We start from the raw sequence: 27,524 nt of genomic DNA on the forward strand, positions 1-27,524 counted from the left end.
CCGTAGGCCTACTGCCCCCATCAGACAACATGGAGATCTTCCAACCACATACCGTAGGCCTACTGCCCCCATCAGACAACATGGAGATCTTCCAACCACATACCGTAGGCCTACTGCCCCCATCAGACAACACGGAGATCTTCCAACCACATACCGTAGGCCTACTGCCCCCATCAGACAACATGGAGATCTTCCAACCACATACTGTAGGCCTACTGCCCCCATCAGACAACATGGAGATCTTCCAACCACATACCGTAGGCCTACTGCCCCCATCAGACAACATGGAGATCTTCCAACCACATACCGTAGGCCTACTGCCCCCATCAGACAACATGGAGATCTTCCAACCACATACCGTAGGCCTACTGCCCCCATCAGACAACATCGAGATCTTCCAACCACATACTGTAGGCCTACTGCCCCTGTCAGACAACATGGAGATCTTCCAACCACATACCGTAGGCCTACTGCCCCCGTCAGACAACATCGAGATCTTCCAACCACATACCGTAGGCCTACTGCCCCCATCAGACAACATGGAGGAGATCTTTCATTCATGTTGTTGTGTTATGTTGGCTCCAATTCAACCAATTTTATTTAATCTCACATGTAAACCAGCAGTAACCAGGAAAATATTAATGTTCATCATCATTATCGAGTAAGTAAGTAAACTAATGAAATATTGAATTTCATAGTTAATGAAGTTCTCAAAGACAGGGCCAATTAAATAAATAAAAATCATTTCAACATTTCTTATCTGTAAACAAATCTGAATACATAATCAAAGGCATTACCTCAGGAGATCTTCTGGCATGTGTTCCAAATAGCTTTATGTTCCCTATATAGTGGACTACTTTGGACCAGGACCCATAGGGATCTGGTTGAAAGTATTGCACTGTGTAGGCAATAGGGTGCCAATTAGGATACAACCCTGGTTTATGTGCAGCGAGCTTATCACTTCTCTGATCATAATGAGCTAAATCTTTGAAAGTGTGGGTGGACTCGTTTCTTCAAAGCAAACAGTGGCTGATGTGTTTCAGTATGTTGTTTTTTGTTGTCATTTAATTGTGATGGTGATGGATGCATTCAGCAGAAGTAGTTCAAGAGGTAGTTTGTTAGTGATAATGCTCACATCTCTGGTGGAAAGAGAGAGTGAGTGAACGGGAGAAGTGTTTTATTTGTGACCCTTTGCATATTAAATACCTCCGTATCCTAGAAATGTATCCCTGTAGATTTAGATAATCAGGTTAGATTTTTAGCATTTAAATGACTTATGGTTCCAATATTTAAACATTTGATTCAGCTCCTAAAGTGTCTGTGTGTATGGGTTTTATAGTGAAGACATGTCATTTAACTGTAAAAATGTATTACCTCATTTAACCATGGCAAGGTGACTGGGAATATGGTCAGACACAAGACATATGTGGCAGGGACTCCAGACAATCAAGGATTACAAAGGGAAAACCAGCCACATCGCGGACACCAACGTCTTGCTCCCGGACAAGCTAAACACCTTTGCCCCCTTTGAGGATAACACAGTGCCACCGGGCTGCCCCCGAGGATTGTAAGCTCTCGTCCTCCATGGAGGACGTGAGTAAGACGTTTAAGCGTGTTAACCCTCGCATGGCTGCCGGCCCAGACGGCATCCCTAGCCGAGTCCTCAAAGCATGTGCAGACCAGCTGGCTGGAGTGTTTACAGACATATTCAATCTCTCCCTATCCCAGTCTGCTGTCCCCACTTGCTTCAAGATGTCCACCATTGTTCCTGTACACAAGAAAGCAAAGGTAACTGAACTAAATTACTGTTGCTCCCTAGCACTCACTTTTGTTATCAAAGTGCTTTGAGATGCTAGTTAAGGATCGATGCAATCGCCATCACACTGCACACTGCCCTGTCCCATCGGGACAAGAGGAATACCTATATAAGAATGTTGTTCATTGACTATAGCTCAGCCTTCAACAACATCGTACCCTCCAAGCTCATCAATGTATAACTTAGTTACTGTCAGAAGCCGGCTACCACCTGGTGGCTCAACCCTGCACCTTAGAGGCTGCTCCCCTCCGTACACAGACATGGAATTACTGGTCACTTTAATAATGTTTACATACTGCTTAAGTCATCTCATATGTGGGTTCTGTATTCTAAAAGCAATTCAATTCAACTATTGATCTATATATACTATTCTATTCCATGTATTCTACAGATATACTAAATATTCTATCCACATACTGACCATAATGTCTATAATGTCTATACATCAAATCACATATATTTATATATATATTTATTTTCTGGACTCCGACATTGGTCATCCTAATATTTATATATTTCTTAATTCCATTATTTTACTTTTAGATCTGTGTATATTGTGGTGAATTGTTAGATATTACTGCCCTGCTGGAGCTAGGAACACAAGCATTTCCCTACACCTACACTAACATCTGCTAAATATGTGTTTGCGACTAATAACATTTGACTTGATTTGAACACTTGTCAAACAAATCACTTCTAAAAGTAGGTTACATTCGCATGTTCATCCAAGATAATTCCAGTTTCCCAACAGTACACCATACACCTGCCAACATTCCTTCAATTCGCAAGTGGTTGAAACTATCTCACCGGAGAAAGCATCCGAGCGAGCGAAACAGCGCCCCTCTGTCTTACAATATGTAGCCCACGTATCTGATGCTGTCTGGTCAAAAAAAGTATGACAAGCCATACTCTTTTTGTCCAGACAGTATCAGATACATGAGCTAAACATACAGTACATGTCCTCTTTCTTGACGACGGTGGCAGTATTATTATTATTTTTAATATAGAAATGCGTTCATTTTGGTAATTGTTCTCTCTCTGCAGTTTCCTTTAATTTAAAGTCATGTTTGCAATCATATCACGTGAAACAATGCACAGGAACTCAGGGTGGAATAGTCCATTATTATGAACCATGGGTGATTAATGACACTTGTTTTGACTATTATGAGTAAAACTTGGATTATATTAATATGAAATATATGTATATGTATGGAAATACATTATTGATCTATCATTAATTATTATTTGGATGTATGAATTCATGAACTTTTTTTGGAGGCCTTTTTTGTCAACCATGTGGCCAACAAATAACCTGGGCACAGTGGCCTGGCAAAACTCCCCTCCCTCCCCATTTCCTATGCAACTTTAAAGCTTCCTGTAGATTTTGCTACCGCTGAACCAACCTGCTGAAACGAGGGAATGAGAGCGATGAACTGAGCAGCACACGACAGCGGGTGCCCTCGAGCAGGCGAGCCTCTAGCGGGGCATGAGGAGCCCTCTAGCAGGGCATGGGGAGCCTTCTAGCGGGGCATGGGGAGCCCTCTAGCGGAGCATGGGAGCCCTCTAGCGGGGCATGGGGAGTTCTCTAGCGGGGCATGGGGAGCCCTCTAGTGGGGCATGGGGGGGCCTCTAGCGGGACATGGGGAGGCCTCAAGCGGGACATGGGGAGGCCTCAAGCGGGACATGGGGAGGCCTCTAGCGGGACATGGGGAGGTCTCTAGCGGGACATGGGGAGGCCTCTAGCGGGGCATGGGGAGCCCTCTAGCGGGGCATGGGGAGGCCTCTGGCAGGGCATGGGGAGCCTTCTAGCGGGGCATGGGGAGGTCTCAAGCGGGACATGGGGAGTTCTCTAGCGGGGCATGGGGAGGCCTCTAGCGGGACATGGGGAGCCCTCTAGCGGGGCATGGGGAGGCCTCTAGCAGGGCATGGGGAGGCCTCAAGCGGGTCATGGGGAGGCCTCTAGCGGGACATGGGGAGGCCTCTAGCGGGACATGGGGAGCCCTCTAGCGGGGCATGGGGAGGCCTCAAGCGGGACATGGGGAGGCCTCTAGCGGGACATGGGGAGGCCTCTAGCGGGACATGGGGAGCCCTCTAGTGGGGCATGGGGAGGTCTCTAGCGGGACCTGGGGAGGTCTCTAGCGGGACATTGGGAGGTCTCTAGCGGGACATGGGGAGGTCTCTAGCGGGACATGGGGAGGTCTCTAGCGGGACATGGGGAGGCCTCTAGCGGGGCATGGGGAGCCCTCTAGCGGGGCATGGGGAGGCCTCTGGCAGGGCATGGGGAGCCTTCTAGCGGGGCATGGGGAGGTCTCAAGCGGGACATGGGGAGTTCTCTAGCGGGGCATGGGGAGGCCTCTAGCGGGACATGGGGAGCCCTCTAGCGGGGCATGGGGAGGCCTCTAGCAGGGCATGGGGAGGCCTCAAGCGGGTCATGGGGAGGCCTCTAGCGGGACATGGGGAGGCCTCTAGCGGGACATGGGGAGCCCTCTAGCGGGGCATGGGGAGGCCTCAAGCGGGACATGGGGAGGCCTCTAGCGGGACATGGGGAGGCCTCTAGCGGGACATGGGGAGGTCTCTAGCGGGACATGGGGAGGTCTCTAGCGGGACCTGGGGAGGTCTCTAGCGGGACATTGGGAGGTCTCTAGCGGGACATGGGGAGGTCTCTAGCGGGACATGGGGAGGTCTCTAGCGGGACATGGGGAGGTCTCTAGCGGGACCTGGGGAGGCCTCTAGCGGGACATGGGGAGGTCTCTAGCGGGACATGGGGAGGTCTCTAGCGGGACATGGGGAGGCCTCTAGCGGGACATGGGGAGGTCTCTAGCGGGACATGGGGAGGTCTCTAGCGGGACATGGGGAGGTCTCTAGCGGGACATGGGGAGGTCTCTAGCGGGACATGGGGAGGTCTCTAGCGGGGCATGGGGAGCCTTCTAGCGGGGCATGGGGAGCCCTCTAGCGGAGCATGGGAGCCCTCTAGCGGGGCATGGGGAGTTCTCTAGCGGGGCATGGGGAGCCCTCTAGTGGGGCATGGGGGGGCCTCTAGCGGGACATGGGGAGGCCTCAAGCGGGACATGGGGAGGCCTCAAGCGGGACATGGGGAGGCCTCTAGCGGGACATGGGGAGGTCTCTAGTGGGACATGGGGAGGCCTCTAGCGGAGCATGGGGAGCCCTCTAGCGGGGCATGGGGAGCCCTCTAGCGGGGCATGGGGAGGCCTCTGGCAGGGCATGGGGAGCCCTCTAGCGGGGCATGGGGAGGTCTCAAGCGGGACATAGGGAGTTCTCTAGCGGGGCATGGGGAGGCCTCTAGCGGGACATGGGGAGGCCTCTAGCGGGACATGGGGAGCCCTCTAGCGGGGCATGGGGAGGCCTCAAGCGGGACATGGGGAGGTCTCTAGCGGGACATGGGGAGGTCTCTAGCGGGACATGGGGAGGTCTCTAGCGGGACATGGGTAGGTCTCTAGCGGGACCTGGGGAGGTCTCTAGCGGGACATGGGGAGGTCTCTAGCGGGACATGGGGAGGTCTCTAGCGGGGCATGGGGAGCCCTCTAGCAGGGCATGGGGAGGCCTCAAGCGGGTCATGGGGAGGCCTCAAGCGGGTCATGGGGAGGCCTCAAGCGGGTCATGGGGAGGCCTCTAGCGGGACATGGGGAGGCCTCTAGCGGGACATGGGGAGCCCTCTAGCGGGGCATGGGGAGGCCTCTAGCGGGACATGGGGAGGTCTCTAGCGGGACATGGGGAGGTCTCTAGCGGGACATGGGGAGGTCTCTAGCGGGACATGGGGAGGCCTCTAGCGGGACATGGGGAGGTCTCTAGCGGGACATGGGGAGGTCTCTAGCGGGACATGGGGAGGTCTCTAGCGGGACATGGGGAGGTCTCTAGCGGGACATGGGGAGGTCTCTAGCGGGACATGGGGAGGTCTCTAGCGGGACATGGGGAGGCCTCTAGCGGGACATGGGGAGGTCTCTAGCGGGACATGGGGAGGTCTCTAGCGGGGCATGGGGAGCCTTCTAGCGGGGCATGGGGAGCCCTCTAGCGGAGCATGGGAGCCCTCTAGCGGGGCATGGGGAGTTCTCTAGCGGGGCATGGGGAGCCCTCTAGTGGGGCATGGGGGGGCCTCTAGCGGGACATGGGGAGGCCTCAAGCGGGACATGGGGAGGCCTCTAGCGGGACATGGGGAGGTCTCTAGCGGGACATGGGGAGGCCTCTAGCGGAGCATGGGGAGCCCTCTAGCGGGGCATGGGGAGCCCTCTAGCGGGGCATGGGGAGTTCTCTAGCGGGGCATGGGGAGCCCTCTAGTGGGGCATGGGGGGGCCTCTAGCGGGACATGGGGAGGCCTCAAGCGGGACATGGGGAGGCCTCAAGCGGGACATGGGGAGGCCTCTAGCGGGACATGGGGAGGTCTCTAGCGGGACATGGGGAGGTCTCTAGCGGGACATGGGGAGGCCTCTAGCGGAGCATGGGGAGCCCTCTAGCGGGGCATGGGGAACCCTCTAGCGGGGCATGGGGAGGCCTCTGGCAGGGCATGGGGAGCCTTCTAGCGGGGCATGGGGAGGTCTCAAGCGGGACATGGGGAGTTCTCTAGCGGGGCATGGGGAGGCCTCTAGCGGGACATGGGGAGCCCTCTAGCGGGGCATGGGGAGGCCTCTAGCAGGGCATGGGGAGGCCTCAAGCGGGTCATGGGGAGGCCTCAAGCGGGTCATGGGGAGGCCTCAAGCGGGTCATGGGGAGGCCTCTAGCGGGACATGGGGAGGCCTCTAGCGGGACATGGGGAGCCCTCTAGCGGGGCATGGGGAGGCCTCAAGCGGGACATGGGGAGGTCTCTAGCGGGACATGGGGAGGTCTCTAGCGGGACATGGGGAGGTCTCTAGCGGGACATGGGGAGGTCTCTAGCGGGACCTGGGGAGGTCTCTAGCGGGACATGGGGAGGTCTCTAGCGGGACATGGGGAGGTCTCTAGCGGGACATGGGGAGGTCTCTAGCGGGACATGGGGAGGTCTCTAGCGGGACATGGGGAGGTCTCTAGCGGGACCTGGGGAGGCCTCTAGCGGGACATGGGGAGGTCTCTAGCGGGACATGGGGAGGTCTCTAGCGGGACATGGGGAGGTCTCTAGCGGGACATGGGGAGGTCTCTAGCGGGACATGGGGAGGTCTCTAGCGGGACATGGGGAGGTCTCTAGCGGGACATGGGGAGGTCTCTAGCGGGACATGGGGAGGCCTCTAGCGGGACATGGGGAGGTCTCTAGCGGGACATGGGGAGGTCTCTAGCGGGACATGGGGATGCTTCTAGCGGGACATGGGGAGGCTTCTAGCGGGACATGGGGAGGCTTCTAGCGGGACATGGGGAGGCCTCTAGCGGGACATGGGGAGGTCTCTAGCGGGACATGGGGATGCTTCTAGCGGGACATGGGGAGGCTTCTAGCGGATACCTTTTGTATTAGTTTTGATTAGGCCTACTAGTACTTTTTACTTGAATTATGCCTTGATGATGTGAAGCCTGATGCAATTACCTCTTCTGCCTAATGGTCCGTCACTGCTTGTTAGACTTGCTGCCATGGGAATCTAATGCCCATGTAACACACATAGAAATGGCTTTGTTACCTCACGAAAAACACAAAACTGGAGTTTTTTTTTAATATAGTTTTATATTTGACACTTTCTTTGTAATCACAATAAAAGTTGGTTATTACTGCTGTTGCAGCCATATAAAATTGACAAATAGCACAACAAAGACAGTAGGCTTCTCCAAGGCACAGAAAATAGGCAGGTTAGCATTTTTCATCATGAATCTTGTTCTGGAGGAAGCTCTGCAGAGTGGCACAGAAACAAAGTTAGGCCTTCAAATACCTATACGCTTTCAATTGTATAAACGAGGTCTCCAAATCTTAAACTTTTATCGTAGAGTAGATTAAAATGAAGAGAAAAGTCAAAAGCCACTTTTCAATTGTTTTGTTTTGAATTACGACGGGCATAAAGAATATTTAACGATAACACCTGACATGTTAGTTTTGGGTTTAGAGTCTAACATGAGCCAAATGGATTCATCAGTGACTGTGTTTACTTGGAACCCAGATTACTAGTACATCAAATATCTCATACCTGGCTCTGCTCTTTTGTTGTAGGTAACATCATACCTCATACCTCTCATACCTCTGCTCTTTTGTTGTAGGTAACATCATACCTCATACCTGGCTCTGCTCTTTTGTTGTAGGTAACAACATACCTCATACCTCTCATACCTCTGCTCTTTTGTTGTAGGTAACATCTTACCTCATACCTCTCATACCTCTGCTCTTTTGTTGTAGGTAACATCTTACCTCATACCTCTCATACCTCTGCTCTTTTGTTGTAGGTAACATCTTTTCTCTGAAGGCTAGAGGAGTGAAGTGTGTAATTCCGAAGGAGTTTCTCAAGAGAGTCACATGGTGCCAATCTTGTTCTTGTGCACTCCCCAATGATTGCACGCAGCAGTGGCAGCCGACCGAAGAGATAAGCCGACCAACACACATCCCATCTCAAATGTCACCCCAAAACCTACGCTGTCGAATGTGTTTTTCACTCAGTGGCCTTTGAAGGGACGGATTATGATCTGTTTTCTGAGGCAATCAGTTACCTTTTGGCCTTCATCTGGTTCAAACCACGATAGAAACATGTGGATTGAAGACTTCAATTGTCACTCTTCTCATGGATGGGATTGTCCATAGCCTTGTGAGTTTCCCACATGTCTTCCTGGTGCACTACGGTTTGATTTGTTGCATCCTGCATTGTTTGGTTTTTAACAACAGAGTAGCTATTTCCTACAAACTTCCATTTGTCACCCAAGAGTGACAGAATGCCTCTTAAATCCAAATTGTTCTGTTCTTCCGTTCATGAACTTTGAACTGTGAGCTAGCAACAGTGTACAGTATGTTTTCTTTTAGCACTGATGCAGCACAGAACCAGTCGGGTAGAAACACACTATTTCCTGTTTCCTGTTTCAGATCGCAGGTAGGTGACTTGCAAGTTAAATATAGGTTAAATAAAACAAACAAAATGAAATATGTTAAAATGGCCCTGTGATCTTATTGTTGGTTGGAGGAGATGCTGTGAAGCTGTTTAGATAGCAAGCCATACTACGTAGAAGCCCCTTGTTGAAGATAGACTCAGTGAAATGACATCACCACGAGCAGCACAGCATATATTGCAATGAGCAAGATGCAAGAATATACTCTCACACAGTCACACACAGTATCTGTGCACGTCCACGGGTTCGCTTTTCGCTCTCACAACATGGTAGCCACAGGACCAATACAGCAGAGAAGTTTAACCTTTAATGTACAGTACACAGGAAACAGTATAGTGGGTACATTTCAACAAACAACTAAGAGTATCTACGGCATAGACTCTACCTTGATTAAAACCCAATACACTACATGACCAAAAGTATGTGGACACCTGCTCATTGAACATCTCATTCCAAAATCATGGGCATTAATATGGAGTTGGTCCCCCCTTTGCTGCTATAACAGCCTCAACTTTTCTGGGAAGACTTCCACTAAATGTTGGAACATTGCTGCGGGGACTTCCATTCAGCCACGAGCATTAGTGAGTTCGGGCACTGATGTTCGATAGGGTTGAGGTCAGGGCTCTATGCAGGCCAGCCAAGTTCTTCACACCTATCTCGGCAAACAATTTCTGTATGAACCTCGCTTTGCGAATTGGAGTATTGTCCTGCTGAAACAGGAAAGGGCCTTCCCCAAACTGTTTCCACAAAGTTGAAAGCATAGAATATTCTAGAATGTCATTGTATGCAGTAGAGTTAAGATTTCCCTTCACTGGAACTAAGGGGCCTAGCTCGAACCATGAAAACCAGCCCCAGACCATTATTCTTCCCCACCAAACTTTACAGTTGACACTATGCATTGAGGCAAGTAGCGTTCTCCTGGCATCCACCAAACCCATTTTCGTCCTTCAGACTGCCAGATGGTGAAGCGTGATTCATCAATCCAGGTAACGCGTTTTCACTGCTCCAGAGTCCAATGGTGGCGAGCTTTACACCACTCCAGCCGACGCATTGCCCATGGTGATTTTAGGCTTGTGTGCGGCTGTTCGGCCATGGAAACCCATTTCATAAAGCTCCCGACTAACAGTTATTGTCTGTGCCCAATAATGTTTTTACCAGGTTTTGTGCTGCTACCATGTTGTGTTGCTACCATGTTGTTGTTATGTTGTATTGCTACCATGCTGTGTTGTCATGTGTTGCTGCCTTGCCATGTTGTTGGCTTAGGTCTCTCTTTATGAAGTGTTGTGTTGTCTCTCTTGTTGTGATGTGTGTTTTATCCTATATTTATATTGTATTTATTTTGTATTTTTAAGCCATCATTGTAAATACGAATTTGTTCTGACTTGCCTAATTAAATAAAGGTTAAATAAAACAATGAAGAAAATAAAAATTGTGCTGATGTTGCTTCCAGAGGCAGCAACACGCGCTTCAGCACTAAGTGGTCCCGTTCTGTGTGCTTCTGTGGCCTACCACTTCGTAGCTGAGCCGTTGTTGCTCCTAGACATATCCACTTTACAATAACAGCACTTACAGTTGACCGCGAGAGCTCTAGCAGGGCAGGAATTTGACGAATTGACGGTGCCATGTTGAAAATCACTGAGCTCTTCAGTAAGGCCGTGCTACTTCCAATGGTTGTCTATGGAGATTGCATGGCTGTGTGCTCGATTTTATACACCTGTCAGCAACTGGTGTGGTTGAAATAGTCGAATCCACTAATTTGAAGGGGTGTCCACATACTTTTGCATATATAATGTAGCTTCATCCAATTTGAGTCCACATTTTAGGGGAGGGGGTTACATACACACACATACACACACACATCACTAAGGTTACATATTCAATCACTAAAGACTAGAAAATGGTCCACACACACACGCAAACAGTCGGGAAGAAGTCGCAACAGCGCCAGTTCCCCCTCAGGAGATTAAACAGATTTGGCTATCTGCTTTGACCCAAATCTGTATTATGCACACTCTCTCTATGTACATTCCACACACACACACACACACACACACACACACACACACACACACACACACACACACACACACACACACACACACACACACACACACACACACACACACACACACACACACACACACACACACACACACACACACACACACACACACACTCTCTCTCTCTCTCTCTCTCTCTCTCTCTCTCTATGTACATTCTACACACACACTCACACACTCTCTCTATGTACATTCTACACACACACTCACACACTCTCTCTATGTACATTCTACACACACACACACACACACACACACACACACACACACACAAATATAACAACCACACACATTCACACTGACTCTACACACACGCTTGCATACAATCCTCATGTACGCTGCTGCTACTCTGTTTATCATATATCCTGATGCCTAGTCACCTTACCCAAATACATATCTAACCCTACCACTGCAGTATCCATGCACATTGTAAATATGGTACTGGAACTGACTGTAAATAGCTTACTTACTTTCTCCTGTTCTTCCTTTTTCTATTTCTTGTGTGTTTTTATCAACCTTGTTATTTTTAGTATACATTAATATTGATTACTGCATTACTGTATTTAGAGCTGGCATGAAAGGCATTTCACTGTACTTGAAACTTGAAACTCATAGCCAAATAATGTTGTTGACTAGTCCTATACTTGTATTTGCGGCCAAAGTATAAGATGGAGAAAAAACACTTAAAAAATCCCAACCTTAAAAATGATTTAATACTCCTCAGCAGGGTGAGCTGGCCAATCAGCGTTCTAGAGGACGATGAGCTGGCCAATCAGCATTCTAATCGCATTCATATCATTCTGTTGTTGGTACACCCACACCATTCTGTTGTTGGTACGCCCACACCATTCTGTTGTTGGTACGCCCACATCATTCTGTTGTTGGTACGCCCACATCATTCTGTTGTTGGTACACCCACACCATTCTGTTGTTGGTACGCCCACATCATTCTGTTGTTGGTATGCCCACATCATTCTGTTGTTGGTACGCCCACACCATTCTGTTGTTGGTACGCCCACACCATTCTGTTGTTGGTACGCCCACACCATTCTGTTGTTGGTAAGCCCACATCATTCTGTTGTTGGTACACCCACACCATTCTGTTGTTGGTACGCCCACATCATTCTGTTGTTGGTACGCCCACATCATTCTGTTGTTGGTACGCCCACACCATTCTGTTGTTGGTACGCCCACACCATTCTGTTGTTGGTACGCCCACACCATTCTGTTGTTGGTACGCCCACACCATTCTGTTGTTGGTAAGCCCACACCATTCTGTTGTTGGTAAGCCCACACCATTCTGTTGTTGGTAAGCCCACACCATTCTGTTGTTGGTACGCCCACACCATTCTGTTGTTGGTACGCCCACACCATTCTGTTGTTGGTAAGCCCACACCATTCTGTTGTTGGTAAGCCCACACCATTCTGTTGTTGGTAAGCCCACACCATTCTGTTGTTGGTAAGCCCACACCATTCTGTTGTTGGTACGCCCACATCATTCTGTTGTTGGTAAGCCCACACCATTCTGTTGTTGGTACACCCACACCATTCTGTTGTTGGTACGCCCACACCATTCTGTTGTTGGTACGCCCACACCATTCTGTTGTTGGTACGCCCACATCATTCTGTTGTTGGTAAGCCCACATCATTCTGTTGTTGGTACGCCCACACCATTCTGTTGTTGGTACGCCCACATCATTCTGTTGTTGGTAAGCCCACACCATTCTGTTGTTGGTAAGCCCACACCATTCTGTTGTTGGTAAGCCCACATCATTCTGTTGTTGGTACGCCCACACCATTCTGTTGTTGGTAAGCCCACACCATTCTGTTGTTGGTAAGCCCACACCATTCTGTTGTTGGTACGCCCACATCATTCTGTTGTTGGTACGCCCACATCATTCTGTTGTTGGTAAGCCCACACCATTCTGTTGTTGGTAAGCCCACACCATTCTGTTGTTGGTACGCCCACACCATTCTGTTGTTGGTACGCCCACACCATTCTGTTGTTGGTAAGCCCACACCATTCTGTTGTTGGTAAGCCCACACCATTCTGTTGTTGGTAAGCCCACACCATTCTGTTGTTGGTAAGCCCACACCATTCTGTTGTTGGTAAGCCCACACCATTCTGTTGTTGGTACGCCCACACCATTCTGTTGTTGGTACGCCCACACCATTCTGTTGTTGGTACGCCCACACCATTCTGTTGTTGGTACGCCCACATCATTCTGTTGTTGGTACGCCCACATCATTCTGTTGTTGGTACGCCCACACCATTCTGTTGTTGGTACGCCCACACCATTCTGTTGTTGGTAAGCCCACACCATTCTGTTGTTGGTACGCCCACACCATTCTGTTGTTGGTACGCCCACACCATTCTGTTGTTGGTACGCCCACACCATTCTGTTGTTGGTACGCCCACACCATTCTGTTGTTGGTACACCCACACCATTCTGTTGTTGGTACGCCCACACCATTCTGTTGTTGGTACGCCCACACCATTCTGTTGTTGGTAAGCCCACATCATTCTGTTGTTGGTACGCCCACATCATTCTGTTGTTGGTAAGCCCACACCATTCTGTTGTTGGTACGCCCACATCATTCTGTTGTTGGTACGCCCACATCATTCTGTTGTTGGTACACCCACACCATTCTGTTGTTGGTAAGCCCACATCATTCTGTTGTTGGTACACCCACACCATTCTGTTGTTGGTAAGCCCACATCATTCTGTTGTTGGTACACCCACACCATTCTGTTGTTGGTACGCCCACATCATTCTGTTGTTGGTACACCCACACCATTCTGTTGTTGGTACGCCCACACCATTCTGTTGTTGGTACACCCACACCATTCTGTTGTTGGTAAGCCCACATCATTCTGTTGTTGGTACACCCACACCATTCTGTTGTTGGTACGCCCACATCATTCTGTTGTTGGTACGCCCACATCATTCTGTTGTTGGTACGCCCACACCATTCTGTTGTTGGTACGCCCACACCATTCTGTTGTTGTGGTACGCCCACACCATTCTGTTGTTGGTACGCCCACACCATTCTGTTTTTGGTACGCCCACATCATTCTGTTGTTGGTAAGCCCACACCATTCTGTTGTTGGTACGCCCACACCATTCTGTTGTTGGTACGCCCACACCATTCTGTTGTTGGTACGCCCACACCATTCTGTTGTTGGTACGCCCACACCATTCTGTTGTTGGTAAGCCCACAGTGTACCAGCAAAGAAAAGCTGCTTGCTTTTTAACTTAATTACCATGTTTTGGAAGGAAAACAATTTCACTCACATTGTAAGTAATTATAGGTCATATTTCATAGAAATACTACTGATAGTGATTACTGCATGGGAAACTGCAGGCAAGACAGGCATTTCACTGCGTTAGTGCACGTGACAATAAAAACGTGAAACTTGAAACATACACTCTCCACCCACTGGTAAGTCAGGGATGCAGATGAATCTGCTTTAAACTGAGTACCCCAGCAGGATGGAAGGCACTGAGCGAAGCAGCTTATTGATGGCCAGATATATCCCTCATTCATTCCACTGAGAGGTTCCTTTGTCAAGCCAACACTCTACAGTATACAGTACGAGGCAGGTTTCAGCTTGGTGAAGAAAGTGAAACTAAAAAGCTCAGAAGTCAAGCAGGTTTGATGTTGCAACTTTAAAAGAAGGTGTATAATGTTTAATTAAGGTGTTAGAATACTAATGTAAAATGACCCTAAGTAAAATAACTTCAGTGTTGATATATGTGTATTGCTGTCTCCTTATCAAACTGTTCCCAGAAGGACAGCATCATTTTAGCATAATAAATAATGGCATCTATTTAGTTGCTATAAATATTCATATCTGGTTTCTCCACTGCTGTCTGCTGTTCTGACAAGTTTGGAACTTCTCGGCACCTGGCAGACATCTGTGTCAGAGTACAGGCCTGTGTGTGTGAGTGTGTTTGTGTCTGTAAATGTGTGTGTGTGTGTGTGTGTGTGTGTGTGTGTGTGTGTCTGTGTCTGTGACTGTGTCCATGTGCGTATCTAAATGTGTGTGTGTTTGTGCCTGCCTGCCTGCCTGCCTGTTCATGTGGCAGCCTGCCTGTCCATGTGGCTGCCTGCCTGTCCATGTGCCTAAATGCCTGCCTGTCCATGTGGCTACCTGCCTGTCCATGTGCCTGGCTGCCTGCCTGTCCATGTGGCTGCCTGCCTGTCTATGTGGCTAACTGCCTGTCCATGTGGCTGCCTGCCTGTCCATGTGGCTGCCTGCCTGTCTATGTGGCTGCCTGCCTGTCCATGTGGCTGCCTGCCTGTCCATGTGGCTGCCTGCCTGTCCATGTGGCTGCCTGCCTGTCCATGTGGCTGCCTGCCTGTCCAGTGTCCATGTGGCTGCATGCCTGTGTCTGTGCATGTCAATGCAGACTACAGTCATCTCTTGTGCCAGAGCTACTCATGTGTCCTCTGGCACTCTGGCTGGCGACCATGTTACTCATTCCACCTTTCATACCAGAGGGGTTGAGGCCATTCCATGTCTTATCTCAGTGCACTGTCTCCCCCCATTAACGACCTTGGTCCTAGAGCACTGCCTCCCCCATTATAACCTTGGTCCTAGTTTACTGTCCCCCCCTCCCCCATAATACCCTTGGTCCTAGTGCACTGCCCCCCCCCCCCCATTATATCCTTGGTCCTAGTGCACTGCCGCCCCCCCATAATAACCCTGGTCCTAGTGCACTGCCTCCCCTCATTAACAACCTTGGTCCTAGTGCACTGCCCCCCCCCCCCCCCCATTATACCCTTGGTCCTAGTGCACTGGCCCCCCCATTATACCCTTGGTCCTAGTGCACTGGCCCCCCCATTATATCCTTGGTCCTAGTGCACTGCCCCCCCCCCCCCCCCCCCCCATTATAACCTTGGTCCTAGTGCACTGTCTCCCCCAATTAACGACCTTGGTCCTAGAGCACTGCCCCCCCCCCCCCCATAATAACCTTGGTCCTAGTTTACTGTCCCCCCCTCCCCCATAATACCCTTGGTCCTAGTGCACTGCCCCCCCCCCATTATATCCTTGGTCCTAGTGCACTGCCGCCCCCCCATAATAACCCTGGTCCTAGTGCACTGCCTCCCCTCATTAACAACCTTGGTCCTAGTGCACTGCCTCCCCCTATTACGACCTTGGTCCTAGTGCACTGCCCCCCCCCACCCCCCATAATAACCTTGGTCCTAGTGCACTGCCCCCCCCCCCCCCCCCGCCCATAATAACCTTGGTCCTAGTGCACTGCCTCCCCTCATTAACAACCTTGGTCCTAGTGCACTGCCTCCCCCTATTACGACCTTGGTCCTAGTGCACTGCCCCCCCCCCCCATTATACCCTTGGTCCTAGTGCACTGCCCCCCCCCCCCCCATTATATCCTTGGTCCTAGTGCACTGCCTCCCCCCATTACGACCTTGGTCCTAGTGCACTGCGCCCCTCCCACCATTATAACCTTGGTCCTAGTGCACTGCCCCCCCAATATAACATTGGTCCTAGTGCACTGCCCCCCTCCCACCATTATAACCTTGGTCCTAGTGCACTGCCCCCCCCCCATAATAACCTTGGCCCTAGTGCACTGCCCCCCCCCCCATAATAACCTTGGCCCTAGTGCACTGCCCCCCCCCCCCCCCGCCCAGAATAACCTTGGTCCTAGTGCACTGCCCCCCCCCATAATAACCTTGGTCCTAGTGCACTGCCCCCCCATAATAACCTTGGCCCTAGTGCATTGCCCCCCCATAATAACCTTGGTGTTAGTGCATTGCCCCCCCATAATAACCTTGGTCTTTAGTGCACTCCCCCCCCCCCCCCCCCATAATAACCTTGGTTCTAGTGCACTGCCCCCCCTCCCATAATAACCTTGGTCTTAGTGCACTGCCCCACCCCCCATAATAACCTTGGTGTTAGTGCACTGCCCCCCCCCCCCCATAATAACCTTGGCCCTAGTGCATTGCCCTCCCAAAAATAACCTTGGTTCTAGTGCACTGCCCCCCCTCCCATAATAACCTTGGTCTTAGTGCACTGCCCCACCCCCCATAATAACCTTGGTGTTAGTGCACTGCACCCCTCCCATAATAACCTTGGTCTTAGTGCACTGCCCCACCCCCCATAATAACCTTGGTGTTAGTGCACTGCACCCCCCCCCCCCCTTAATAACCTTGGTGTTAGTGCACTGCCCCCCCCCCCCCCCCATAATAACCTTGGCCCTAGTGCATTGCCCCCCCAAAAATAACCTTGGTTCTAGTGCACTGCCCCCCCCCTCCCATAATAACCTTGGTGTTAGTGCACTGCTCCCCCCCCCCATAATAACCTTGGCCCTAGTGCATTGCCCCCCAAAAAATAGCCTTGGCTCTAGTGCACTGCCCCCCCTCCCATAATAACCTTGGCCCTAGTGCATTGCCCCCCCATAATAACCTTGGTGTTAGTGCACTGCCCCCCTATAATAACCTTGGTCTTTAGTGCACTTCCCCCCCCCCCCATAATAACCTTGGTTCTAGTGCACTGCCCCCCCTCCCATAATAACCTTGGTCTTAGTGCACTGCCCCCCACCCCCCCATAATAACCTTGGTCTTAGTGCACTGCCCCTCCCATAATAACCTTGGCCCTAGTGCATTGCCCCCCCCAACAATAACCTTGGTTCTAGTGCACTGCCCCCCCTCCCATAATAACCTTGGTCCTAGTGCACTGCCCCCCACCCCCCCATAATAACCTTGGTCTTAGTGCACTGCCCCTCCCATAATAACCTTGGTCCTAATACATTGCCCCCCCCCCCATAATAACCTTGGTCCTAGTGTGTAGTTCTTATCACCACATTTAGTCCTGGCATGCTTTCAGAGTGAGTGCTTTCAGAGAGAAAGAGAAAGAGAAAGAGAAAGAGAGAGAGAGAGAGAGAGAGAGAGAGAGAGAGAGAGAGAGAGAGACGGTGAGAGGGAGAGAGGTAGAGAGAGAAACAGAGAGCACTAAGAAGGGAGAGAGAAAGGGAACATTCCATCGCCACACAGAGAGAAAGAGAGAGACGGTCTCCCACTGTGACTCTTTCTTCTCAAGCAGGAAATAACATATCTCACAATGATATCAAAATGCAGGAAGAAAGGAAGCGTGAAGGTTGAGGAGAGATGCATCAGAGGAGACTCAGTAGAGTTCCCTCAAGCGGGAAAACAGAGCAGAGAGTATCATTTAAAAACAAAAGCAAGTGATTATAATAGAATTTAGAATTTGAGGAACTGGAATTCGTTCCGTGATGTCTCAAGTTTCAAGTTAAAAAAAAATGTATTAGTCGTATGTACAGGATACACATGGTATGCACCATCCAACCAAATGCTTGCTTACAGGTTCCTTCTGGACAATGCAACAACAATAAGAAATAATGAAAGATAAGAATATGAACATAAAGTAAATGGCTCAGTAGAATAGACTAAACATTTTATAGGAAGGCACAATTTATAGACCAACATTTCCTCGCGTTTTTTGGGAAGGGGGATTGGGGAGCAAAAGTGTAAATTGTGCACTATTTAGCAATAATATTAAGAGTCTGGTAGCAGCAGTTGTGATGTGTGTGTAGCATGAATGTATATGTGTGTGTGCTCTTAGTGTGTGTTTGTGTGAGTGTGTGCGTGCGTGCGTGAGTGCATGTGTGCTAAGGAGCGGAGAATCAGAGCAGGTGGTCAGTCCAGTTCAGCAGTCTGATGACTTGTAGATAGAAGCTGTCTCTGACCCTGTTGGTATCAGACCTCATGATCCGCTACAGTCTCCCCGACGGTAACGGAGTGAACAGCTCGTGGCTGGGGGGGGGGCCTTGATGATGCTGCGGGACTTCCTTAGGAACCGTTTCACGTTGACGTCATGGATGGTTGGAAGCATGGTGTTAGTAATGTGCTGGGCCATCTTCACCATCCGCTGGAGGGCCTTGTGGTCGTGGATGGAGCAATTTCTGTACCAGGCCGAGGTCTTCCTTCAGAGGGCCATAGCTGATGTAAACTAGCAGGACTCCATTGATAAGTGTTCTTATCGTGGTAGTATTTGGAGAGGACCTGGGGTGGCATGCCGAATTTAATCTGAACACAGTTATTTCACTATTGAACTAAATATGTTTAATTGTTACTCAAATCAAATCAAAGTTCATTTGTCACGTGCACCGAATACAACAGGTGTAAACCTTACAGTGAAATGCTTACTTACAGGCTCTAACCAATGGTGCCAAAAAAAAAGGTATGTGTGTGTGTGTGTGTGTGTGTGTGTGTGTGTGTGTGTGTGTGTGTGTGTGTGTGTGTGTAGGTAAGTAAAGAAATAAAACAACAGTAGAAAGACATTTGAAAAAAGAGTAGCAAGGCTATATATAGACACCTGTTAGTCAGACTTAATGAGGTAGTATGTACATGTAGGTATCGTTAAAGTGACTATGCATATATGATGAACAGAGAGTAGCAGAAGCGTAAAAAGAGGGGTTGGCGGGTGGTGGGACACAATGCAGATAGCCCGGTTAGCCAATGTGCGGGAGCACTGGTTGATCCGCCAATTTAAGTAGTATGTACATGAATGTATAGTTAAAGTGACTAAGCATATAAGATAAACAGAGAGTAGCAGCAGCGTAAAAGAGGGGTTGGGGGGGCACACAATGCAAATTGGTTACCTGTTCAGGAGTCTTATGGCTTGGGGGTAAAAACTGTTGAGAAACCTTTTTGTCCTAGACTTGGCACTCCGGTACCGCTTGCCATGCGGTAGTAGAGAGAACAGTCTATGACTGGGGTGGCTGGGGTCTTTGACAATTTTTAGGGCCTTCCTCTGACACCGCCTGGTGTAGAGGTCCTGGATGGCAGGCAGCTTTGCCCCAGTGATGCACTAGGCCGTATGCACTACCCTCTGAAGCGTCTTGCGGTCGGAGGCCGAGCAATTGCCGTACCAGGCAGTGATGCAACTGGTCAGGATGCTCTCAATGTTGCAGCTGTAGAACCTTTTGAGGATCTCAGGACCCATGCCAAATCTTTTTAGTTTCCTGAGGGGGAATAGGCTTTGTCGTGCCCTCTTCACGACTATCTTGGTGTGTTTGGACCAATCTAGTTTGTTGTTGATGTGGACACCAAGGAATTTGAAGCTCTCAACCTGCTCCACTACAGCCCAGTCGATGAGAATGGGGACGTGCTCGGTGTTCCTTTTCCTGTAGTCCACAATCATCTCCTTAGTCTTGGTTACATTGAGGGATAGAATGTTATTCTGGCACCACCTGGCCAGGTCTCTGACCTCCTCCCTATAGGGTTGTGGGTGAACAGGGAGTACAGGAGGGGACTGAGCATGCACCCCTGGGGAGCTCCAGTGTTGAGGATCAGTTAAGCAGATGTGTTGCTACCTACCCTCACCACCTGGGGGCGGCCTGTCAGGAAGTCCAGGATCCAGTTGCAGAGGGAGGTGTTTAGTTTCAGGATCCTTAGCTTGAGGGTACTATGGTGTTGAACGCTGAGCTGTAGTCAATGAACAGCATTCTCACATAGGTGTTCCTTTTGTCCAGGTGGGAAAGGGTAGTGTGGAGTGCAATAGAGATTGCGTCATCTGTGGATCTGTTTGGGCGGTATGCAAATTGGAGTGGGTCTAGAGTGTCTGGGATAATGGTGTTGATGTGAGCCATTGCCAGCCTTTCAAAGCACTTCATGGCTACGGACGTGAATGCTACGGGTCTGTAGTCATTTAGGCAGGTTGCCTTTGTGTTCTTGGGCACAGGGACTATGGTGGTCTGCTTGAAGCATGTTGGTATTACAGACTCAATCAGGGACATGTTGAAAATGTCAGTGAAGACACCTGCCAGTTGGTCAGCACATGCCCGGAGCACACGTCCTGGTAATCCGTCTGGCCCCGCAGCCTTGTGTATGTTAACCTGTTTAAAGGTCTTACTCACGTCGGCTACGGAGAGCGTGATCACACTGTCGCCCGGAACAGCTGATGCTCTCATGCATGCCTCAGTGTTGCTTGCCTCGAAGCGAGCATAGAAGTGCTTTAGCTCGTCTGATAGGCTCGTGTCACTGGGCAGCTCGCGGCTGTGCTTCCCTTTGTAGTCTGTAATAGTTTGCAAGCCCTGCCACATCCAACGAGCATCGGAGCCGGTGTAGTATGATTCAATCTTAGCCCTGTATTGACGCTTTGCCTGTTTGATGGTTCATCGCAGGGCATAGCGGGATTTCTTGTAAGCTTCCGGGTTAGAGTCCTGCACCTTGAAAGCCGCAGCTCTACCCTTTAGCTCAGTGCGAATGTTGCCTGTAATCCATGGCTTCGGATTGGGGTATGTACGTACAGTCACTGTGGGGACGACGTCCTCAATGCTCAATGATAAAGTCAGTGACTGATGTGGTGTATTCCTCAATGTCATCGGAAGAATTCCGGAACATATTCCAGTCTGTGCTAGCAAAACAGTCCTGTAGCTTAGCATCTGCTTCATCTGACCATTTTTTTAATTGACCCGAGTCACTGGTGCTTCCTGCTTTAAATTTTGCTTGTAAGCAGGAATCAGGAGGATAGAGTTGTGGTCGGATTGACCAAATGGAGACTTTGTACACGTCTCTGTGTGGAGTACAGGTGATCTAGATTTTTTCCCCTCTGGTTGCACATTTGACATGTTGACCATGTTTGACCTGCATTAAAGTCTCCGGCCACTAGGAGCGCCGCCTCTGGGTGAGTGGTTTCCTGTTTGCTTATTTCCTTATACAGCTAACTGAGATGCGGTCTTAGTGCCAGCATCTGTCTGTGGTGGTAAATAAACAGCCACGAAAATTATAGCTGAGAACTCTCTAGGCAAGTAGTGTGGCCTGCAGTTTATCACAATATACTTTCGTTTTTTATGTCCCGTTGGTAGGATATTCGTGATCTTACCTCGTCTAGTTTATTGTCCGATGATTGCACGTTGGCGAGTAATATTGACGGTAATGGCAGCTTTCCTAGTTGTCTTCTGCGGGTCGGGACGAGGCATCCGGCTCTTTGTCCTCTGCGTCGCTTCCTCTTGTGAATAATTGGGATGTCTGCACTGTGGGTTGTTTGGAGAATATCGTGTGAGTCCTGCTTGCTGCTGTTGTTGCTGTTGAATAAATCTTTGTCTAATCCGAGGTGAGTGATCACTGTCCTGATATCCAGAAGCTCTTTGTCTAATCCGAGGTGAGTGATCACTGTCCTGATATCCAGAAGCTCTTAGTCTAATCCGAGGTGAGTGATCACTGTCCTGATATCCAGAAACTCTGTGTCTAATCTGAGGTGAGTGATCACTGTCCTGATATCCAGAAGCTCTGTGTCTAATCCGAGGTGAGTGATCACTGTCCTGATATCCAGAAGCTCTGTGTCTAATCTGAGGTGAGTGATCACTGTCCTGATATCCAGAAGCTCCTCATCTAATCCGAGGTGTGATCGCTGTCCTGATATCCAGAAGCTCTTTGTCTAGTCTGAGGAGAGTGATCGCTGTCCTGATATCAAGAAGCTCTTTGTCTAATCCAAGGTGAGTGATCACAGTCCTGATATCCAGAAGCTCTGTGTCTAATCTGAGGTGAGTGATCACTGTCCTGATATCCAGAAGCTCAGTGTCTAATCTGAGGTGAGTGATCACTGTCCTGATATCCAGAAGCTCTGTGTCTAATCTGAGGTGAGTGATCTATGTCCTGATATCCAGAAACTCTGTGTCTAATCTGAGGTGAGTGATCGCTGTCCTGATATCCAGAAACTCTGTGTCTAATCTGAGGTGAGTGATCTCTCTCCTGATATCCAGAAGCTCTGTGTATAATCTGAGGTGAGTGATCTCTGTCCTGATATCCAGAAGCTCTTTGTCTAGTCCGAGGTGAGTGATCACTGTCCTGATATCCAGAAGCTCTGTGTCTAATCTGAGGTGAGTGATCACTGTCCTGATGTCCAGAAGCTCTGTGTCTAATCTGAGGTGAGTGATCACTGTCCTGATATCCAGAAGCTCTTTGTCTAATCTGAGGTGAGTGATCTCTGTCCTGATATCCAGAAGCTCTTTGTCTAATCTGAGGTGAGTGATCTCTGTCCTGATATCCAGAAGCTCTGTGTCTAATCTGAGGTGAGTGATCTCTGTCCTGATATCCAGAAGCTCTGTGTCTAATCTGAGGTGAGTCATCGCTGTCCTGATATCCAGAAGCTCTTTGTCTAATCTGAGGTGAGTGATCACTGTCCTGATATTCAGAAGCTCTTTTCTGCCGTAAAATACGGTTAAAGAAACGTTATGTACAAAATAATTTACAAATATCGCGAACCCCCCCCCCACATAATAGCACCATTGGTTAGGAGACCGTAAAACGACGGCCATCTTCTCCGGCGCCATCAATTCAATGAATCATGTACATACTCATGTAAATACTTATTTTCCACCAACATTTGCAAATAAATTCATAAAAAATCCTACAATGTGATTTTCTGGATTTTTTTTTCTCATTTTGTCTGTCATAGTTGAAGTGTACCTATGATGAGAATTACAGGCCTCTCTCATCTTTTTATGTGGGAGAACTTGCACAATTGGTGGCTGACTAAATACTTTTTTGCCCCATTGTAGCAATGAACTCATTAGGATCTAGGGTACCACGAGAGCGGTTCTTTACAGAGTTACCATCTCCCAAATGAAACTCTAAAAGGTCTTTACCTATCACATCTATAACTTATTAATCATAACCTTGTATCATATAACCATTCTAAACAGTCGTAACCTCCTTGCATCTGCAAAAACCAGAGCCTTACTTATGATTCAGTGCTACACAAATTGTTTTAATTATTTATTTACTAGCTAATTAAATGGGAATGCAGGATAAACACACACACTCTGCACCGGTTATTGACTGGAGACGTAATACGCTGAAAACAAGTCCCTAGCGGAATGACAACAACATGGATACCTGTTAAAGAAGAGATGGAGAGGGAGAGAGGGACAGAGACACTTAACATTGCCACATTCAGAAACGACTCTCACCTACAGTAACCCCATACTTTGCACATGACCCGCCGTCCGCTTTGTGTAGGAAATCATGAATGTATTTACGTGAAATGCCTGTTTTCGCCGGATCTCTCTCAGTGGACAGGGCCTTGGAAATGGGGATGGGCTTTTTTCGTGGCACGCTTGTAAGTGGGGAGAGGAGAGAGGAGCTTCAGGCCCAAGCCAAAGTAAACGCTTTTTGTTTCTTCAGAACTCTTCTGTGGATTAACGTGTCATTGTATCTCTATGTAAGCTACTGTATTTTTCTTCAGTGTTGTGATAAATGTTCTTTGCTGTATGAGTTATAATTAGAAGGAAAGGAAACGCCTCCTACTCTTGAAAAAATACAGCACTCTTCACTGAGGACACTGCGTACAGTTTACCAACGTAGAGTGTTAATTAATATTAGTTAGAATTATACACATTTATTAAAGTGTCACTCCACACTTAATTGACAAAAAGAGTTATGGGACATACTACGAAGAAGAAAAAAACAAATGAGTCAAATGTGGTACGGTGTTTCCTTTTCATCTGCAATACATAAACATGTTCATCAAAATGTCATTTATTTCTACTATATGGACCAGCTCAGTGAGAGAGTCCACTATGGCACCAGTGTAACGGTTTTCTTGCAGAGAAGGAGAGTCGGACCAAAATGCGGCGTGTCTATTGCAATCCATGTTTAATGAATTAACACACTAAACACAAACACTACCAAAACAATAAACTTAACAAAACCCGAAACAGCCTATACTTGTGTATCCTAACACAGAACAATGACATCAGGACACTAAGGACAATCACCCACGACCAACTCAAAGAATATGGCTGCCTAAATATGGTTCCCAATCAGAGACAACGATAAACACCTGCCTCTGATTGAGAACCACTTCAGACAGCCATAGACTTAGCTAGAACACCCCACTAGCTACAATCCCCACACATACACACCACATACAAAAACCCATGCCACACCCTGGCCTGACCAAATAAATAAAGATAAACACAAAATACTTTAACCAGGGTGTGACAGAACCCCCCCCCTAAGGTGCGGACTCCCGAACGCACCTCAAAACAATAGGGAGGGTCCGGGTGGGCGTCTGTCCATGGTGGCGGCTCCGGCGCGGGACGTGGACCCCACTCAATCAATGTCTTAGTCCCTTCTCCTCGCGTCCCTGGATAGTCCACCCTCGCCGCCGACCATGGCCTAGTAGTCCTCACCCAGAACCCCACTGGACTGAGGAGCAGATCGGGACTGAGGGGCAGCTCGGGACTGAGGCAGCTCGGGACTGAGGGGAAGCTCAGGAGTGAGAGGAAGCTCAGGAGTGAGAGGAAGCTCAGGCAGGTTGATGAAACTACCTGGCTGGCTGGTGGTTTCGGCAGATCCTGGCTGACTGGCAGATCCTGGCTGACTGGCAGATCTGGAAGAGTCTGGTCGACTGGCAGATCTGGAAGAGTCTGGTCGACTGGCAGATCTGGAAGAGTCTGGTCGACTGGCAGATCTGGAAGAGTCTGGTCGACTGGCAGATCTGGAAGAGTCTGGTCGACTGGCAGATCTGGGAGAGTCTGGTCGACTGGCAGATCTGGGAGAGTCTGGTCGACTGGCAGATCTGGGAGAGTCTGGTCGACTGGCAGATCTGGGAGAGTCTGGTCGACTGGCAGATCTGGGAGAGTCTGGTCGACTGGCAGATCTGGAAGAGTCTGGTCGACTGGCAGATCTGGAAGAGTCTGGTCGACTGGCAGATCTGGAAGAGTCTGGTCGACTGGCAGATCTGGAAGAGTCTGGTCGACTGGCAGCTCTGGCTGCTCCATGCTGACTGGCTGCTCCATGATGACTGGCAGCTCTGGCTGCTCCATGCTGACTGGCTGCTCCATGCTGACTGGCTGCTCCATGCTGACTGACTGCTCCATGCTGACTGGCAGCTCTGGCTGCTCCATGCTGACTGGCTGCTCTGGCTGCTCCATGCAGACTGGCTGCTCTGGCTGCTCCATGCAGACTGGCTGCTCTGGCTGCTCCATGCAGACTGGCTGCTCCATGCTGACTGGCTGCTCCATGCTGACTGGCGGCCCTGGCTGCTCCATGCTGACTGGCGGCCCTGGCTGCTCCATGCTGACTGGCGGCCCTGGCTGCTCCATGCTGACTGGCGGCCCTGGCTGCTCCATGCTGACTGGCAGCTCTGGCGGCTCCTTGCAGACTGGCAGCTCTGGCGGCTCCTTGCAGACTGGCAGCTTTGGCGGCATCCTGCAGACAGGCAGCTCTAGCGGCTCCTTGCAGACTGGCAGCTCCTTGCAGACTGGCAGCTCTATCCAGACTGGCAGCTCCTTGCAGACTGGCAGCTCCTTGCAGACTGGCAGCTCTATGCTAACTGGCAGCTCTATGCTAACTGGCAGCTCTATGCTAACTGGCAGCTCTATGCTAACTGGCAGCTCTATGCTAACTGGCAGTTCTATGCTAACTGGCAGCTCTATGCTAACTGGCAGCTCTATGCTAACTGGCAGTTCTGAACAGGCGGGAGACTCCGGCAGCGCTGTAGAGAAGGAAGGCTCTAACAGCGCTAAACAGGCGGGAGACTCCGACAGCGCTGGAGAGGAGGGCTCCGACAGCGCTGGACAGGCGAGGCGCACTGTAGGCCTGATGCGTGGTGCTGGCACTGGTGGTACTGGGCCGAGAACACGCACAGGAAGCCTGGTGCGGGGAGCTGCTACCGGAGGGCTGGGGTGTGGAGGTGGCACAGGATGGGTTAGACCGTGAAGGCGTACTGGAGATCTTGAGAGCGGTGCTGGCACAGGACGTGCAAGGCTAGGGAGGTGCACAGGAGGCCTGGTACGTGAGACTGGCACCATCTTAACCAGCCGACTAACACGCACCTCAGGACGAGTATGGAGCGCTGACCCAGGTGCCATCAAATCCCCGACACGCTCCGTCGGGCGAATTCCATGTTTAAAACACCAACACAGCAACTCCCTCATTTCTCTCTCCTCCAATTTCCCCATTAACTCCTTCACAGTCTCTGTTTCGCTCACCTCCAACACCGGCTCTGGTCTCCTCCTTGGCTCCTCACGATAAACAGGGAGAGTTGGCTCAGGTCTGGCTCCTGACTCTGCCACACTCTCCCTGAGCCCCCCCCCAAGAAATTTTTGGGGCTGACTATGGGGCCTCCGTCCGCGCCGCCTTGCTTGCTTCGCAAACTCCATTCTCCTATATCCTTCCGCGCACTGCTCCATCGAATCCCAGGCGGGCTCCGGCACTCTCCCTGGATCGACCGCCCACCTGTCTATCTCCTCCCAAGAAGTATAGTCCATACTGTACTCCACTTTGGGCTGTTCTTGCCTGTTGACACGCTGCTTGGTCCCTTTGTGGTGGGTGATTCTGTAACGGTTTTCTTGCAGAGAAGGAGAGTCGGACCAAAATGCGGCGTGTCTATTGCAATCCATGTTTAATGAATTAACACACTAAACACAAACACTACCAAAACAATAAACTTAACAAAACCCGAAACAGCCTATACTTGTGTATCAGAACAATGACATCAGGACACTAAGGACAATCACCCACGACCAACTCAAAGAATATGGCTGCCTAAATATGGTTCCCAATCAGAGACAACGATAAACACCTGCCTCTGATTGAGAACCACTTCAGACAGCCATAGACTTAGCTAGAACACCCCACTAGCTACAATCCCC

This window comes from Oncorhynchus mykiss, chromosome 12 (assembly GCF_057628025.1).
Source record: "Oncorhynchus mykiss isolate SJ-2025 chromosome 12, ASM5762802v1, whole genome shotgun sequence".
NCBI lineage: Eukaryota > Metazoa > Chordata > Actinopteri > Salmoniformes > Salmonidae > Oncorhynchus > Oncorhynchus mykiss.